This window comes from Melopsittacus undulatus, chromosome 1 (assembly GCF_012275295.1).
Source record: "Melopsittacus undulatus isolate bMelUnd1 chromosome 1, bMelUnd1.mat.Z, whole genome shotgun sequence".
In the NCBI taxonomy this organism is placed as follows: Eukaryota; Metazoa; Chordata; class Aves; order Psittaciformes; family Psittaculidae; genus Melopsittacus; species Melopsittacus undulatus.
Genome location: NC_047527.1, coordinates 66,123,427 through 66,141,264, shown reverse-complemented (window position 1 = coordinate 66,141,264; position 17,838 = coordinate 66,123,427). Strand labels below are relative to the sequence as shown.

At 39.7% G+C, this 17,838-nt stretch overlaps 1 protein-coding gene across 13 annotated transcripts in view; it reads left to right on the top strand.

Moving 5' to 3' along the window:
- Positions 1 to 17,838, top strand: part of LOC101873927 (poly(rC)-binding protein 3-like) — a 494,741-nt gene that overhangs the window by 385,310 nt on the left and 91,593 nt on the right. For 2 of the 13 annotated variants that reach the window (XM_034074581.1, XM_034059950.1), the window contains one exon: positions 6,235 to 6,318. The exons of the other annotated variants lie outside the window; for them this stretch is intronic. The gene's annotated coding sequence lies outside the window, so the exon portion shown is untranslated. The remainder of the gene's footprint in view (positions 1 to 6,234; positions 6,319 to 17,838) is intronic. 13 annotated transcript variants of the gene reach the window in all.

The following is a 17,838-nucleotide window of genomic DNA, read 5'->3' as shown; positions in this document are numbered from 1 at the left end:
CTGCATATCTGACAGATAACCAAGCACATCCAACACATTTATGGGTGTGCAGATTTATAGACTACTCATAAGTAGCAGCTGTTTGGGAGATCTGCAAGTTTTGCCTGCAGAGGACATACAGGATTCCTAAGAAATGGCTACCCATTATGTTTGCCAAAACGTAGTGTAACTTTATTATTATTATTATTATTATTATTATTATTATTGCTGCTATTATTTGTTCCCTCTATGCTCCTCCTTGTGTAAATGTGTGCAAGTGGGCAGTTGGCAGAAAGGAAAAAAGACGTTGGCTCATGCCATTGCTTGTTGAGGCAAAACCAGGGTACATGTGTATGCAGGTATTAAGCCATAAGGCTGCTAGAGATTTTGTCAAACTGACCATATGTTCAAAAGTAAGTTATGGCCACTAAAATTTTCTGTACTGCACTAAGTTATAGTCCCAAAGAACTGCAGAAGGTTGTGGGGTGGGAGGGAGTCAGGCATCCATTAATCTTGTGTGCCACTGTTCTCCACTTCTGCATATAGGAACAGAACAATATGGGTTAAGCTTAAGCAAGTATTATTTGGGTAAATGTGACTTTCTTGATGTAAGTCAGTTTCCTTAATTGGCAGTGCTTTTCTCAAATCTTCTGTTAATTTATGTGTCTTCAGAATAAATACCTGTCTCTGAGGGTCAGCCCCTATACCACATGTTGCCTTGATAGTTATTTTCATCTTTCAATAGCCTGTCTTGTTTCCTTTGTTATATTTCTAGTGTGAGATAATGTGAGCAATTAGGCATTTTTCCCTCAGAGAATGACAGAAGCATATCTTGCATAATGAGTAACATATTTTTTGGTTAATGCTTATTGGCCATTTTATTTCATTTTATAGCAGCAGCTGAGGATTTAGAGAGTACTACTTGGTGATAGTACATGATCTTTTCAATCTTTGGTAGCATGTAATAAAATGATGCCAAGTGGACCATCACCAGTAGGACTGGATTATGGTATGTCGTTTGTAAAGCCTTAATGGGGAGAAGGGTATCACCTAGGGAGCAGGTGTGCATCCCACCACTGTGTGAGACAGCCCCAAGGAGTGTGGAAGGAGGTGTGCTCTCCTGGCATGCCCTGGGTCTCTAAAATGAGATTGCTCCTTGGGGCTTCTGTGCTAATAGCTGTGCCTGCTGGTGGTGGCAAGTCATAGTTGCTGCTCCACTGGAGTGGGAACAGGATGGATGCTGTACCAGCCCACCTTTGTCCAGTTGTCTTCTGCAGGGCATTACTTTGCCAATCTGCTTGTAAATATCCCTGCCAACCTTGGCAGCTGACTGGTAATAGAAAGCAATGGGCTGCAATAAATAGAGAAATCAAAAGGTCATGTCTCTTCTCCAAATGCTAAATTGTGTTGTCCTTTTTATCCCAGCAAGGCATGAATGAATAAGGCAGAGGCACCCTTTGGCACACTGCTAAGGTTGAAAGTTCTCACGCTCTGCTAATCTCTGCCTGTATGGGTACCATGTCCTGGATATGCCCATCAGTCACATTCACTGGCTCAAGGTCTTTACATTACAATGTATTCTTTGTTGCAGAAAGTACTGCAGGTCTTGTGGCCTCCATGGAGGGTCAGATATTTATCTCTCTTAATGTGCTACTCTGTCTTCTTCATTGCATTACCTCAGAGCAGAAAACACTGTGGTAATCCTTTTTTGTCATTAACACTGTGAACATATGTCCTCTAGATTCTGTCACTGGGAAAAGCCCATCCTCCCTTCACTTGTCTGCTGTTGGGGTAAAAAGCCAACAGCTGCCTCCAGCTGCTGCCAACCCTTTCTTTGCTCAAGAGCATTAGTACCAACTAACAAGGTAGGCTGTTTCAGACCACTTTAGGGCTTAAGTTACTGGGATAGGATTTTCTTTCCCTGCGGTAGAGATTGTTTATATCGAACATTTTAAGCTGTCACTTCCTATGAGATGCTTTGTTGCTAGCATCTTATAATGCAGAATAGCAAACATTGTCCATCTTCTCATACATCTACACTGAAGTTTTGCTGTCATGTATCAGAGAAGTGTTATTCCAATATATATTGCAAAGTACCATTTTATGCTGCTTTTGTTTAGTTTTGGTTTATAAGAAGTGAATAGAATGTTAAAGTTACATCTGCAATACAGCTTCCACAGTATATATTCATGGCTAAGACACTAAGGAGCTACTTCTTCCAATTCGCAAATGAGTACAGACACCAAAGAGAATGCAGTGCTTAGCTCTTGACTACTGTAATGTAATTACCTGTACTAATTTTTCTTTGTATTTCCATGACTAGTAAAGACAGCGACCTAATTGTGTCTCTGGTTGTTGCTACTGCAAAGTACCTTTTAAACCATATAAACATCCATACTTGATCTTCCTTCTGCTTTTGACATATAGATCATAAGATACTGTTAAATTACTCAGGAAGAGCAACTGGCTCAGGTTATCTCCAAGCCACTGCATAGAAATGTATCTAGTGTGAGTGATTTGACAGAACTAGAAGAGGCAGTGACCCCTTTTTCCTGGGAAGGCACTTGACCTTAATTTATCAAAGCATTATGAGTTCTGTGCAGCATTCTACTCTAGCTAGTACTTCAATACCAAGATGCTAGAAATAGTCAGAAATCAATTATTCTGCTTCTGGCTGTTCAAGAAACTATGTTTCCTTTTCTTTGGCACAGACCTAGCAGTAGTGATGAACACGTTCTGCACAACCAGGCTGGATTATTGTAACTCACTGGAGCTGAAGATAAAAGCTCCACAGAAACTTCAGCTATTGCAGAGCTCAGCAGCCTACCTCATTAGTAGGGATAGCACTGCAAACACACAGTGTTTATGCTGTGCATCATCAGCCAGCATCTCATTTGCCTTAGCAGCCAGCTGTGGGCTCATTCAATGCAGAAGGCCATCAGAGTACTGGTATGGATGCTGTTCTGTCCACAGAACATTGCCATACTAGCTTCATGTCTGTGGTACAGTGCTATTGACCATGTGCAGAATTGAAACTCCCTGGAACTGGACATGAGCAATATTGACCAAAGACCATTTCCTGAATCTGAGGCAGCTACAAGAAGACGGTCTCATCTTAATCCATAAGCTTCACGTTGTTTTGAAGGAATCCTCTTACAGTAACAGAAGAGACATTTAAGTATGTGTATGTCGGAAAGGAAGGATACCAAAACTTGGGAAAAAGGAAGAGTCCACCTTGGAGAAGTGTGTGAACTGCCGGTACTGAAATTATCATTCCAGTAATGTAACAAGAGGTGTCACTGATATGTCTTACTGTTTTACTGATAGCGTACATCATAGTTTACATCGTAGTGTACTGTGGATAAGTCTCAGCCTTACTGTCGTGATAGATGTCAAGAGGTAATGTAGCCTTTTTATGTACCCCAGTTCCTACAGGAGCAGCAGACTGTTCCCAACAGTCCAAAGAGAGCTGTTGTCCATGCAAAGATTGGAGAAGGTAGGGCAGAGGGTTGGGAGAAAGGCAGCTGGGCGGGCCAGCAGTAGCTACAGGAACACCAGGAAGAAGGAGTTGTGAAAAAAGTATATTGTTTGCCTCCTGCCTGCCTGCAGGAAGATGGAATTTTGTTGCTCAGCCCTGTTATGTAGCCCTGTTATCTCAGTCCCAGAAATGAGACTGGAGGGCAGAGAAGCTGCGAGGGTGGCCCCTCTGGGCATTGGGTGTGACTACCAGGTCCTGCCAGCTCTTTTTCGGCTGAGATGGGAAGCTGTGCTATGGGGAGAAGGGGCTTATCTTTTCCCCTCTGCTGTGTAGACCACCACAGTTCTTGCACTGCTTCTGCTAGAAGGGATCTCTAAAAGTCACTTGGTTCCACTGGGATGGAGGATTATTTATAGTTACATTATTTTTTATGAGATTTTTTTTTCTTTTCTTAAATAATCCTCAGGAAGGGGATCGCATGCGGTAACCTGATTCTCTGCTTTGTGGTCCTTTTAGTTAGAATGTCTGTCCTCTTATTAATTAGAATCACAGAAGGATTTGTTTTTTCTTTAATTGCAAGTTTAACCACTATATTTTTGTCCAGACATGGAGCAAAACAGCCCTATCCTTATTTACAAGAACATTTTCCTTTCCAAAAGCTCTTCCCTTTTACTAAAACTAGGAAGTCCCACCTTCCGGCCTTTTCTTCCTGGCCTGATCTTTAGGAACTCTCTGAAATTTGTTGGTTGCTTCTAGTTTTTTTTTTTCCAGTTTCTCTGCACTTTCCTGTCTTTTGCATACAGCACTTCTGCTGTACATCACAGAATATTTTCCTACCCCAGCCTCAAACAGCTTAACAGTGTTAGTTCCTATGCAAGTCATAGTTTGTTATGGGCCACAGATCCCCAAGGGATTTTTTTTTTTGAGGTGTCTTAAGGGAGTTCTTTTTGTTTTCTAGCTATACCCAATTGTGTACCTCTTTTATTTTGTACCAAAAATTAAGGTGTCTCCATCTAAGGATGTCGGATTTCCTCACAAACTTTTTGTCATAATGAAAGTAGTCTTCTGCATTTTGGTGTACTGTAAGGTTAGAAAGTGTATCGGTAATTCTTCATAAGGTACAGTGGCCTAAATGTGATGAATAACATGGTCATTACAACATCAAAGTCAGTGAGAGGGATTGTTTACACTGTTTTGTACAGATGTCCATGGTACATTAGTAGAATTGAAATGAGGGTCACTTGTTTTCCATACGAAGCCAACTGTGGTGATGAGTCAGAGAAGCATTGCAGAGGCCAAAGCTAATTCTGTGGGTTTCCTACCAAAATAAGTGGCATGCCCTGCAATTCATGACATGTCTTCCTCTGACCTAGGACACTTTGCTTTTGGCAGCATTCATCCCAGCAGTTAATGCAGACATTCATATTTCACTTTCTCCAGTTAATCCTAATAACTAGCTTTTAGAAGAACATGACAGCATAACATTATGGGTGGTAAAACTGCTCATAAACTATAATAACATGGCCAAAAAAGATTAAATAGATAGATGCACTATGCTTATTGTGACATTTGCTGATTAGGAGGTATAGTTACTTATTACAGCCATTGCCTTGGTGACTTGGAAGCAGACTGAAGCTGTTATTTGAAAAACAGGTTATAAGTCCAAATTTAAAACAACTGTGTACTTAAAACCTGTAAGAGATATAATTATATTGTGATTCTGTTCTTCAGTGTGCAGATGGTAATTCTGTTCATTTATGGTTGCATGCTGATAATGTTTTCTGTAGAACTGGTGTTGGCAGGATTAAGCGTGTGTTAACAGTAAGTAGGCAGCATGTAATACATGGTTATCATATTGTTGATAGGGTTTTGGTGGGATGAAAACCAACCAGACACATAAGTTCAAATGGTGCCTTTTTGTAGCGCTAAGACAGGCATCCTCTGCGTATGTTCTTTCATCTTATTTATTTTTATTGTGTGAAGAGTTCTGTTGGGTTTTTGGTTTTGTGGGTTTTGGGGTGGTTTTTTTTTCTTTTCTTTGTTTTCTTCTCACTTGGTAACTTTTGTTAGCTTCCTTCTCAAGTGTAGGCAGTGGAGTTGGGCATCTGCAAGTATATGCCTTTAGGAATAAAATCCAGTTCCCGGTCAAAGGAATTTGAACTTTCCTGTTGGTTTTAGGGGTTGATATATTAGCATACAGTTATGAATGTGTATATAAAAGACATAAAGAAAACACATGTATCAGAGATATCCATTTGGTTTCATATTTTCTCATTCAACAGATGTTTGAGGGCAATTAATGGAAATTTTTCAGCAGCTTTTTCAGATTAAAAGGGAAACAGATTAGATGGCATATTGCATCTGTGTGTTTATATTAAAAATTCTGTATAATATGCACAGAATCTGACTGAAAACACAGGTGCCATGGAATGTGTTGTCTTGGAATGGTCAAAATGGTTTAAATTCTCAGACTAAACAAAAAAAAACCTCAGTCTGGGCTGTGAGATTATGCCTTAGCAACTCAAACAAGATTTTGCCAAAGGCATCATAGCCCCCAGAGCCATATAAAGCAAACATGGTTAAAAGGAGGCCTCATTTAGCAGCAAGAAAAGCTGTGACTTGTTTCTCTTATTGTCTTTGTTTTTGGAAGGGGGGTATCTCTTCTACATCAGTAAGTTTATGACAGCATCATTATGGCTGAATAAGTGTGTTTTATCTCAGTTTTACATGGTTATGGGAGGAGACAATTACTCACAAAGCCCTTTGTATCCTGTTAGGAACACCCCTAAAGGATCTTCCCTTTTTCCTGTATCTTGTGGGATGCAGCCCTGATGTGAACGGACCTTCCCTCGTGTGAGGCTGTGAGTGGCACTTTAAGAAAATGCACTGTAGTAATCAAATTGCACATAAATGTGTTTAGCAATGTTTGCACCATGTTTAGTAACCTACAGTTTGGGAGACACAGACTAAGCCATTTCTTTCCTGCTGTCTTTGTGCTCTCACTCTTCTTGTCTCTGAAGACTGTAAGCCTGCCAAAGCAAGGATTACATCTTTTGTTCTGTAAAGAGCCTAGTACAGTTGTTGGCAATGTACATGTCAGGAATATTAAAGATCACTCATACCAGCATGGGTACATAACCAAAACTAATTGTGTCTGAGATTGAAATGGTTACTGTGATTTCAAAAGAATCACTTCAAAAGAATGTTTGTTTACAAGATATCAGGCCCTTTGGCTTCTCCATTCCAGACATGTTAATATGTCCTTTATTAGGTATTATTAACACAAATTTATGGCATTCTTCATAAATGTAACCACACCACTTAGAATATGTTGGGGTGCTTTATAGACAGATTTAAGTAATTCAGGAGCTTGGAGATAAGAATGAAGATTGTTGTGGTAGTGTCCTGGTTTCACCTTCAACAGTTTGGTTTCTTTTCCCTTCTTTGCAGCGGGTGCAGTGCTGTGGCTTTAGTCTGAGAGCAGTGCTGATAACACACAGATGTTTTAGTAGTTGCTAAAGTAATGCTTACCCTGATCAAGGACTTTCCAGTCTCTCATGCTCTGCCAGTGAGAAGAGACACAAGAAGCAGGGGGGGAAGCAGAGACAGGACACCTGACCAAACTAGCCAAAGGGGTATTCCATACCACAGCACAGCATGCCCGGTACATAAACCGGGGGGGAGTTACCCAGAAGGCCCAGAACGCTGCTGAGATGGGGCTGGGTATCAGTCGGTGGGTGATGAACAACTGTATTTGTGCATCAGTTGTGTTTATTGTTTTTTGCCTTTCCCTTTTTAGTTTTACATTCTCTCCCCTTGGTATTTATGGTGGTGGTGGCAGTAGTTTTGTATTATACCTTAGTTACTGGACTGTTCTTATCTCAACCTATGGGATTTACATTCTTTCCATTCTCTTCCCCATCTCAATAGGGAGTGGAGGGGTGGTGGTGAGAAGGGAAGGGTTGAGTTGTGTGGTTCTGAGTTACTGGCTTGGTTTAAACCATGACAGTGGGGCCTGAAGGGTTGAGATGATAACTACAGATCTGACCAGAGTGTGTCAAAACAAATCTGTTATAAACATTCATTGTTTCAGATTAATAGTTGCTATTGCAATGTTGATTTATTTGCTCTTAGAGTTGTTGCCCTTGGTCTCACAGTTCCATTATGTCGCACCTTACTTGCAGCTTGTATTCACTGTTTTAACATTCATGGGCTTTGGGGCCTGGGCTAAGGTTCTCATTTTGTTGTACTTTATGATAATGGCTTGTGATACGATGGAATTATTGATCATGAAACTTATCTCATACACATTGTCAGTGTGGCCATCATCTCTATACTTTGCGAACCACCTAATGGGAATTATTAATAATTACACCTCTTCCCACCCCATGAGTTCTCTTTCAAGGTAGTGCAATTTTAACACCTAGAAGTTAATTTGTGCTCTGATTTTATTTATTTTTTATAAACCAGCATAAAGTGAACTATCTGTAAGTCAAAAATCCATGAAGTAATCCAGGATGACATTATTGAGAATAGCACAAATGTATCTTTAAGGAAAGGAACATTTGTTAATCTTGTAACTGAGAGTAAATCACTTTTAAATACACTGTGACTAGACTTCTAAGTGTGATTGAGAGCCCACAAACATAGATATTTGCAGGTCTGTAGATAAACTTGCCTTTTCCTGCCCCTTGGTGGTCTAGTTAGTGATGAAAGGTTGTTGATACTTCTTTAAACTGTTACAGGTCTGGGCAAGTACTCTAATGTAATCCTTGTTCTTCCACCAAACAGCAAGATGTCTGCCCTGTATTTAGCCTCTGAAGCTTTAAAGTTTAAAGCTACAGCTTTAAACATCTATCCTTAAATACATATTACAAGTGCTCTGGATCATTTCTTCTTCTCCTTCCACCCTAAAGTCTCGTGGAAGACAAGGCACCCACCTGCCTGGCTTGCAGGCCACCCTGCGAAATAGCATTTTTGGAATGCATAAGCCACAATCCTGCTAGTTGATACTCATTTGATTTTGCTCCTTTCAGTCGTCTGTCTTCCCAATTTAGAGCCATTAATAATGTTTTTCATCCTACCCTTTTGCTGCTCCCTCCTTGTTGCCTTTTTCAGCAAGAGCAAAGTCTTCTTTTGTTGGCTACATGTTCAGACATCTGACAGGCTGGGACTTTGACTGCAGAGAAGGACGTGGCTTAGAAAAAAGGAGAAAACCCAACAGGATGCAGTAATCTGTTTTAAGACTGCCAAAAAAGATACATCTGACTTTGAAACAAAATGTGACAAAAGTGGCTTTGCCAGTCTCTGGGGCCTGAAAACATTCCCTGAGAAATACTGATGACTGGCTATTAAAGATTAATTTTATGAGGCAGCTCCCCTACTCTCTCTCTGAATATGAGGAACAGATATATAGTGAGCAAGTTCTTTCCCTGGATTTTTGTGCAGAAAGAAAATCATGTAAATCTGGAATTTTACATGTTGGTTTGTCATGTAACTGTTAGCAACCATATCTTGTACAATAATTTGCTTTGTATGGCAGGAAAAGGGAAATGTCGGAAAGCAATCTCTTCTTAGCTATTAGCCACTGGCTAATTATAGTGTCTCCTTTTTGTGTGATTTATCAATGCTAACCCTGTGAATAAAATTTTCTACTAATCTGAATTGTGTGCTAGTGACCAGATAACACCAATAACTTGACACAGGTAACAAAGATCAGGCCAGTGTATTGCATGTAACACCTAGTAATGCAAGCTCTGCCTTTGCCACAAATCCTGTCTAATAAATGGGGCTTTGCAAGCAAGGTCCTAGGAAGGATTGCTGGAAAGCATCTCAAAAGGTCGATTTCAGGCCCGCAGCCATAAGGATCAGCTTTTCTATGAGTAATCATACTCTGAAGGTCATCATGTTCCGGTTTGTTTGAAGAACTTGCTCCCTGCTGTGGTCTGCTGTTTGTTGCCTTTCTGAAGAGTATAGGAGTTGCAATCCTGTTTTCTTGGTACAAGGGTGAGAATCCACTCTGCAGCTGTGGCAATAAGGTGCAGGGAGAGGGGCAGATACTTGGATGCATCAGATGAGGCTTGGGTTTACTGGGAAAGGGAGCAGGATGGTGTCTTGGGTGTTCACAGGCTTGGATTTACTGTGCCTTGTGACAGGAAAGTGCCTTTCCCCCTATTTTTCACAGCTGAGCTGAGCAGTTTGATGCCTGTTTACAGCTTCACACATGATGACCAGCACCTGAAACTCTACCTGCTGAGCAGTAGGCAGCCCAGTGCAGACCTCAAGGCACAGGTATGCCCAATTAGCGGGTTGCTTTATGTCTCATTAACAGAAAGGTAAAGGTTTTCTGCCAGAGCCCCACTGTTACAGGAGGTGGTGAAGCCCTGGTGAGGCCTCCCTCCTAATGTGTGTTAGCCGTGGGTGTTCATTGCTGAACCCAAGGAGTTGTCCTCCCTGTGTTGTGATGGTGCCTACAGATGCTCTGGATTAGCACTGCGTAATGCTTACAGGAGCTCCTTCAGCAGCTGCAGTCACGTGTAGATGTAGATGGTGCCAGAGAGTATGCTGCCTTCAGGAGCACTGATATTCAGTGTGCAGTACCTTGGGAGAGTGCCTAGTCTTGCTACAGGTTCTTCTTCATCACAAGATCAAGCTGGGTTTGTGTTGTGTGAACAGGTAGACAGTTAATTCGTGATCTCTGCAAATGCACTGCTTGGTAAGGATAGACACACAGTGTACATAACCAGTGGAGATACTAAGGATTATGAGACCATGAGAAGGACTATGGTTTAGAGTCCTGTTTGAGTCAGACTCCTCAAGGCAAAGGCAGCCAGCTGCACCCTGTATCCCTGGTTAATTTCTGTTTGAATTCATGATGTGTGAGTAACTGCTGTCTTTCATGAAGGACTTGTGCATTCCCATGGAAAAGGCTGGAATCTGGAGTCTCCAGCTCAAAGGATACTTACTGCCTTCCTCCTTGACAAGAGTTAAGCGACCTTGGCAGTGAGAGAGGCTGTTCTCACTCACCAGCTCTTAGGCTTTGTACAGTACCAGATGTTGTAAGTAGCCTCATAGGCTTCTGGTCTCTGTCTCAGGTGAGCAATGCCTGCCTAATTGAAAAAGTAATATTGGAAGGAAACAGTAGGAAAATAAATGTACAGTAATTTAATCAGAGAGCAGCTGCTTAGTTATTCACTTTCCCCTTCTATTGGGTGTTTGAACTGTTTCTGTTATAAGGAAATAGGATTTTGCACAAGTAATTTCTAGCTATTCATTTTCTACAAAAGTCTTTTACTCTTAGTTCTGCCTTCTCAGCTGGTTCCTGATGCTGTACACTTGGTTGTGAATTAGTAGGTATTAAAAAAATTATATGGGCAGGCTGTCTTTGCTACTTAAGAGGTCTTTATCCCCTACAGAGCCTAAGTGACCTGTAATAGTTAACATATTTATTTCAAAGACTCCAGGGAGGAGCAGTCAGTCAGTTTGTAAAGTAGGTAAATGAATTCACTTGCCCAAGATCAAGCAAAAAATCTCTGGGAAAGAGGACATGAAGCAAGGTCTCTTGTAGCCCACTTTGGTAATGTGTCCTAGACCAGTCTCTGCCACCAATAAAGGCATGCTTAAAGGAATGGTTAACTTTGGCAGCAGCAAAGGTTATTTCTTGGAAGGTAGTACTGTCTGTGTGGATTATTTCTTATTTATATTTTTATCCACCATTTTCTTTTGATAACTCCTTTATTATTACTGTTATTATTCTTTGTATGAAATGGCAGCACTTCTTCCAGAGATGGGCTAAATTCTGTTTAGAAAGGTCCACAGTAACTTTCATAACTGTAACAAAAGTAGCATTAGCTTCCCAGTTGATGTAAGTCACAGGGAAGCATCGGAATTGTATTTGAATCAGGTTGTGTTCTCATCCCAAACATTTGTTACGTTTTTCTCTTTGTAACAAACTGGCATTGCAAAAGATTTATTTGGGTTTTAATACAAATGCGATGGACTTGGAGCTGTCCAGACCTGTCAAATTCTGATGGTTGTCCCAAAGGCATCAGCCACGAACCTGCCAGCCCCTTAAGTACACACATGGTAGGTTTTGCAGCACTTGTGCTTGGCTCAGTGCATCTGAAGTAAATGGGGGTAATCCTGATGTTTCAGTGCCTTGCCTACATAGTGGCTGCAGGACATCATTGTGGAGGCATGGTGAAAATAAAAAGGCCTGGCAAGGCTTAATGAACTGTACGGACTGACTGAAACAAGCGCTGTCCAATAAATACTTTATAATACCTTTTTCTGTTAATGAGCTGAAGCTGGGGTGAAGCACAGCTGCTTGGGGGCAGGGAAGGATTGAGGGGGGATTTAAGTGGTTTGACAGTTCACTCAGCCTCTAGTAATCTGTTAGGTAATGTTTAATTTACAATAGATTTTCAGATTTTTTTTGCTTTAGTCCCTTTTTTAATACTTACTCAAAGTTTTCTTAATGGTTTAATTTCCATCCCAATGGAACATAAAGTGAATAAACAAGGGAATGAGTGGAGATGTGTGAAATGATGATCTTAAACTTAACAAGCCTGTTTGTTTTTTCAAGCTGCTGAATAAATCCTCTGTGGTTTACGCTGCAGAGGTCAATGTTCTGCAGTAGGAAATGACTGGTTATATGTCAGTATTCTCCAAGAGTTCATCTCAATTACTGGATTTGTCAAACATGACAAGCCTGAATGACTGTGTGGTGAAAATAGCACACAGTTTGACTATTAAAGTAATTGGAGCACTGACATTTAACCGAACTGCAAGAGAATTGCAGTAATAAGTCTGAGGAACACAACCACAAGCAAAGCAGAAAATAATGTTTTCTATAAAATCCCCAGTAAAACTGGTGTTTTCTTATGCATCTGCTTAATGTAAGTTTCAGTGTCTTTTAATATTATAAGATTAAAAGGAAAAGATTAATTTTTTTTGCTACATTTTTTGAAGAACTACTACATTTGTATAATTGGAAATTCCATTAATTTCTTATAGAACCTGGTACAATTTTAATATTGTTAAACATAATCTATGTATGTATTTTTAATGCTCTTATAAAGCATACACTATACAGTAAAGTTATATCTGTATACACATGTATGTGGAGATCATCATGTGACAGTCATCACAGAATTATGCTATACATGTGTCAATTGCTTACTGGATCTCCACTAAGCAGCTGTTTCTGGGCTTTCAGGTCTGAGATGTGGGAGTTAAAATTCGATGCTTTGGTAAATGCAAAAGCTTTTCTAAAATAAAGTCACCTGTATCCATCCTCAATTAGATTTCCATTTTTTTAAATAAATTATTTCTGATTGTAAATTTTACATACATAAACTTTTGTAAGACTTATTGCTTTTGATAGCGTATTAATTATACGTGACATATTAAGGCTTTGGAGAACAATATAACTATGAGTCACTTGGATAATTTGGATTTGTACTTGTGGATCTGACTGGATTTTACAGTCACCAAAATTGTATTTCAGCCAGTGGCTGAAGCCACAGCCTCTCCCAGTGTCTCTGGAGTAGGGATTGAAATAATGATAGATTATGACATTAGTCTGAGGGGGCTCATCCTCAGGTGAGTTACCTGCATTTTGGCACTTTAATTTTACTTTAGCTGAACTTTATATTCCAACGCTGGGAGCAAGTCTTCATGTGGAAATCTGGCACCTCCTATTCCTGGTGAAGTGAACCAGGCAGATAGTAACATAATTCTAAACGAGAGTAGCAAATGTGTGGTGCAACTAATGGTATGTCTGAAATACCTTAATTTCATTCATTTATAAGTACATTCTTTGCAAAGTAGGTTAGGGGTGCAGAGTATGATTTGCTATTTCAACAATCAGATCTTAATTACTGTGATATCAACAGAGCACGGAACAGTATTTTAAAATTTAATATGTTGCTTGACTTGACTTGTGCTAAGTCCCGTCTCTGTAGAGCAGTTGAACATTATGCTAAATCCATCTCTGTTGGGTGTGAGTATTTTCAATCCTACTGATTTCAGTGAGACTTCTGCATATAGGTAAGGCTTTAGCCCAGTAGAAATAAACCTAAGCATAAATTTAACTGTTTCACTGAATTTGGGATTTGAATGATCCAAAGCAATGCTTAGTCACAGCCGAAGTACAGATTTTGGGCAGCCTTCCATCAGGACAGATGTTCTAGTATTTCTCTATGAAGAAAATAAGGGGCGATTCAAGGAAACGCAGCAGATGCTTGTGTAACTGTTTGCTGATCTTAATGTGAAAGTGGAGTATTTGTCAGAACCAGAACAATATCTTGGGGAAAAAAAACCAACCAAAACCAACAAAAAGGTGCTGTGAGAATCTGAATTTCTTTTATTTATTTTTTTTTCTCCCCTGAATTACATCCTGTGAGTCTGTATAGACTTGGGGTGGGGGAGAGTGTGACAGACCTACAGGCTGCTTCAGCTTCTTGGATTGCGTTCTATAGAAACAGTTATCTCATGCTCCTCTATTGTTGATGTAAATCCATTCAGTGTCTTGAAGTTGCTCCTGATTTGCCCATAGTGTAATAGAGATCAAAAATGCATTGCCACAGAATGAGCTCCTGTTTCAGAGCTTAAGTGGCCCTATCCCTACCTAATGTAAGTTCATTTATTCTGAGTGTTGTGGCACATTGCAGTTGTCCATCTCCTACAGTTCTTGACAACTTCTAGAATTTCATTATTAAGATCCAAACTTATACTGAAATATTCCTCACAAGAAGGGGCTCAGGTAAAATTAAGTACATAAATAAAAAGGAAAAGGATACTGTTCACTTTTCTGTAGTTTGAGGGGCTGAAACAAAAACCTCAGATTCATGCATGGAAGAAGAAACTCCATTATTAAGCATTATACTGTTTATGCAATTTTAGCTGCCAAGGGTAATGCAGAGTCCCAAATCAGTCATGTGGAAATTAAGGTAGGGAGGAAGGATTATTTGTATACTACTTAATGGCAATGGTGTCCTCCAAAGGAGAAGTATCTATCCAGTTACAGGAAAAAAGCATTATGATCCTGATGGAATGATTAAGTGGCAAAATAGATTGGAATACTTTTTTTCAAGCTACTTGTGAATATAGGCTTGATGTAGAAAGGCCCTTTGGCATTAGTGTAGTGCTTAAGCACATGCTTAACTTTGAGCTTAGAGGCATGCAAGTAGCTTCTTGAAATGGAGAGGTAACCTGGGGCAGTATTCAACAAAACTCAAAAGCTTCTTCAAGGAGGAAGGGATTTGATTCTTGCTTCTTCCTCTGTGAAGGATGCAACTGAACTTCCTTTTGTAAGAAGGATTTTCACTGTAGCATTCAAGGAGAAGCAGGAAAGTAGGAAATGCTTGAAGGAGACACGTCTTCCTGACATGTGCTAGCTTATTGCTACTATCAAACAGCATATTTAATTTTCATGAATTGCCATTAAAATTGTGTAAAAATGCTTCAGTTTTATAGTATGTAAACTTGGAGACTTTCTGCTGGGTTTTGCTTCTGCCTTTAGAATCTCTTTGAACCCAACACCCAGGTCTGCAAGCTTACCAGCTTCACTCGTAGCAAAGAAGGCAGTCATTCGTGTAAAATCCTACTGTCAAAGCTCTGATTCAGACTGACTTATTATTAGCTGCTTCTTAATAGCAAAACTCTCAGCTTGCTTTGTTGTAATTTTTTGGTAAGGTAAAAAAAAATGAAAGTTGCTTTTATTTTTATCTGAGTTTGCTTGGGTTATTTAAACTGAATGTGACACTCAGGCTTCAAAGAATCCTGTGCAGTTCACTTCTAATATCTTGTTTTTAATGAATTCTAGTCACTAGGAAATATTGTTATCTAGGTCAGATTTTTTGAATATTATTTTTCTATGGCTGTGCATCCTGCTGTGATTTCTCTAAAATGAGCTCCCCAATGATCTTATTGTTTTACTTTCTCATAGCATCCTGAAAGAACTTTTCTAATGTAGGCTTTGCTTTGTTTTTCAATACAAATGCACCAATGGCTGAACCAATATCCACTCATCTAAGACTCGGTCCTAAACTTTCTTGGGGATAAGGGAGAAGGATGCAAGGTATCTCAAAGTTGTATCCTTTATGTGAAATTTTGCCTGGAAGGACTGGAGAAAGAATGATCAAACCAGAATTTATTACTGAATTTCAAAGATATTGGCATAACTGCTTCTCAGACACACACAGCAAAATAGCCTTATCCATACTGCAGAGGAAGACATCACTTGATGTCATGGAGAGCTCTTGGAGGTTTCTGAGCATATAAATCTTTCTGGCCCTTTAACAAGACATCTCTAGCTATACGCTAACTCATCTCTTAGTATGGCTCACCAAGTGACTTCCCAGTGCCTTGAACAGGAAAACATTAGGACAGTTAGCTGTGCTTACAGGATGGGACATGGAACAGTGGTAACCAGGATCACCCAGTAGATCTGTGGTGGAGTAGGAAACTGCACCAATTTCTCTTCAGCTGGCCATCCTGCTCCTTTTTGATACTATGTTTTCTTTAGCACTTTAGATGGATTGGGCACATACCTCTATGTTCATTGACAGAATACCGCTTCTCAGCTATGGAGTTTCTTTATTTGGTTGACATCATTCTCCACTCCTGGAGGAATGATCATTTGCATAAAGGTATTTCTATGGTAGTCTAAACAGGTAAATAATTTGAACTTCTGTGTTCAGTGATAATTTTATTTTAATTTCTTGTTGTGCTAAATAGAAATTATATAACCTTACCTGGTAGCAGACACTATGAGGTGATATGAAGTTCATGGAATAGGGTCTGGTTTAGAGGCGATCAGTCAGAATCTAAATTGGCAGCTTGAATCCACACCATTGTCTCCACATACAGTTATTTACATCAAATTTTGTGCCACTAGTGCCTCCCAATTTAAGCACAAACAGTGCTGCAACAGTATCGTGTCAGGAGGGGACACTTTTTGACCTAAAAATGTGGGGTGGAAATATTCTTATATAACATGAAAAGAATTTATCAGAGCCTTCCAGTGAAATCCCATGTACTGCAGGATTTCTGCAGAAAATCTTACATGGGCTACACAAAATTGCAATAGCTTATTAAATTATTCCATACATTTTCTTAAGTATATATTGGGCAGGAAGATTCTTTGCAGTTCACTGAATAAAATGGTATCAGAAAGTTGCCCTTTGCAAGGACATGCTTGTCCACAGTATTGTCAGCTTGGCCTTAAAGTGGTTCTTCTCTGATACTTTTTTCATCATAGAAATATTAAAACCTGTTGGTAATGTAATTGTGTCAATTTGATTTGTGGGGTATTCATTTCTGACAGTGATGTAGCAGATCAGCTTATTATAGTTGAAAGGAAAAGCGAGTTTTATGATCTAAATGGATAAGAAGAGAAAAGCAAAGAAATATTACGGAGTTTGTATCAGAATAAGGATACTCAAACTGAAGAGATTAAACAAAAGCTGGATGACAGCCTACTGAAAACACTTTAGAGTAGCTCTTTCAGTTCTTCGTATTCTGGAGCTCAGGTTTTTGGGTCCTGGACGTCTCATCTCACTGACATCAACAGCAAACCTCAGTAGTCTGAAAACAAGGGCAATAGCAGAGCATTTGAGGAGCAGTAGTTCTCAAAAGCTTGAATTTGGGCTGATGGGATGCAAATAGGTTTGGGTGCTTTCTTTTTTGCTGGAGAAGAGAAATACTGGGTAGAATCACTAGTGCCAAACCTAGATAAAACTGGTTCCAAGGAGTTTTGAGCTCTGCAAATGCTAACTTGGATTATTTGTCAGTTTTAATTTGAGGCTTAGTTTTAATAAATAGAATACTGCAGATTTACTAGATGTGTGCATCTGGTATTGAACTACAGGAGAGGGGGGGAAATCTGAACTTCAGCCAACAAATCCAGCCATTTAAACTGACCTGACCTGATGTAATTTTATTTTCAAGTAACACAAGAAGGATTTCACATGCACTTGAATAGGTGGTGGATAATTGATTCTTAGCAATGAATGCCGAGTATGGAGATGCCTGTGCTGGTTTTTATTAGATGTATTGTCAGCCTTTGACACCATTGATCACAAGGCTTGTTGACTTGTGTGCTGTATGATCTACTTCACACCTAAGTCAAGCATTCAGGCAGGTGGTCAACATAATAACTTATGACAGCTAAGTCTTACTTAAACCTTAGTTTGAAAGTTCAAGAGGGACTTAAATCTTGCTGGGCCTCTGCAAAAAGGGAAGTTATCCTGAAATGAATTCTTCTGTCTGAAAGAGCAACTGGCTCCCAGCCAGTTGTATGTATGAAATACGAATTGTATAGCCAGTTGTATGTATGAAATACAGATACGTATTTCAGTAACCACTAGACTCTGATT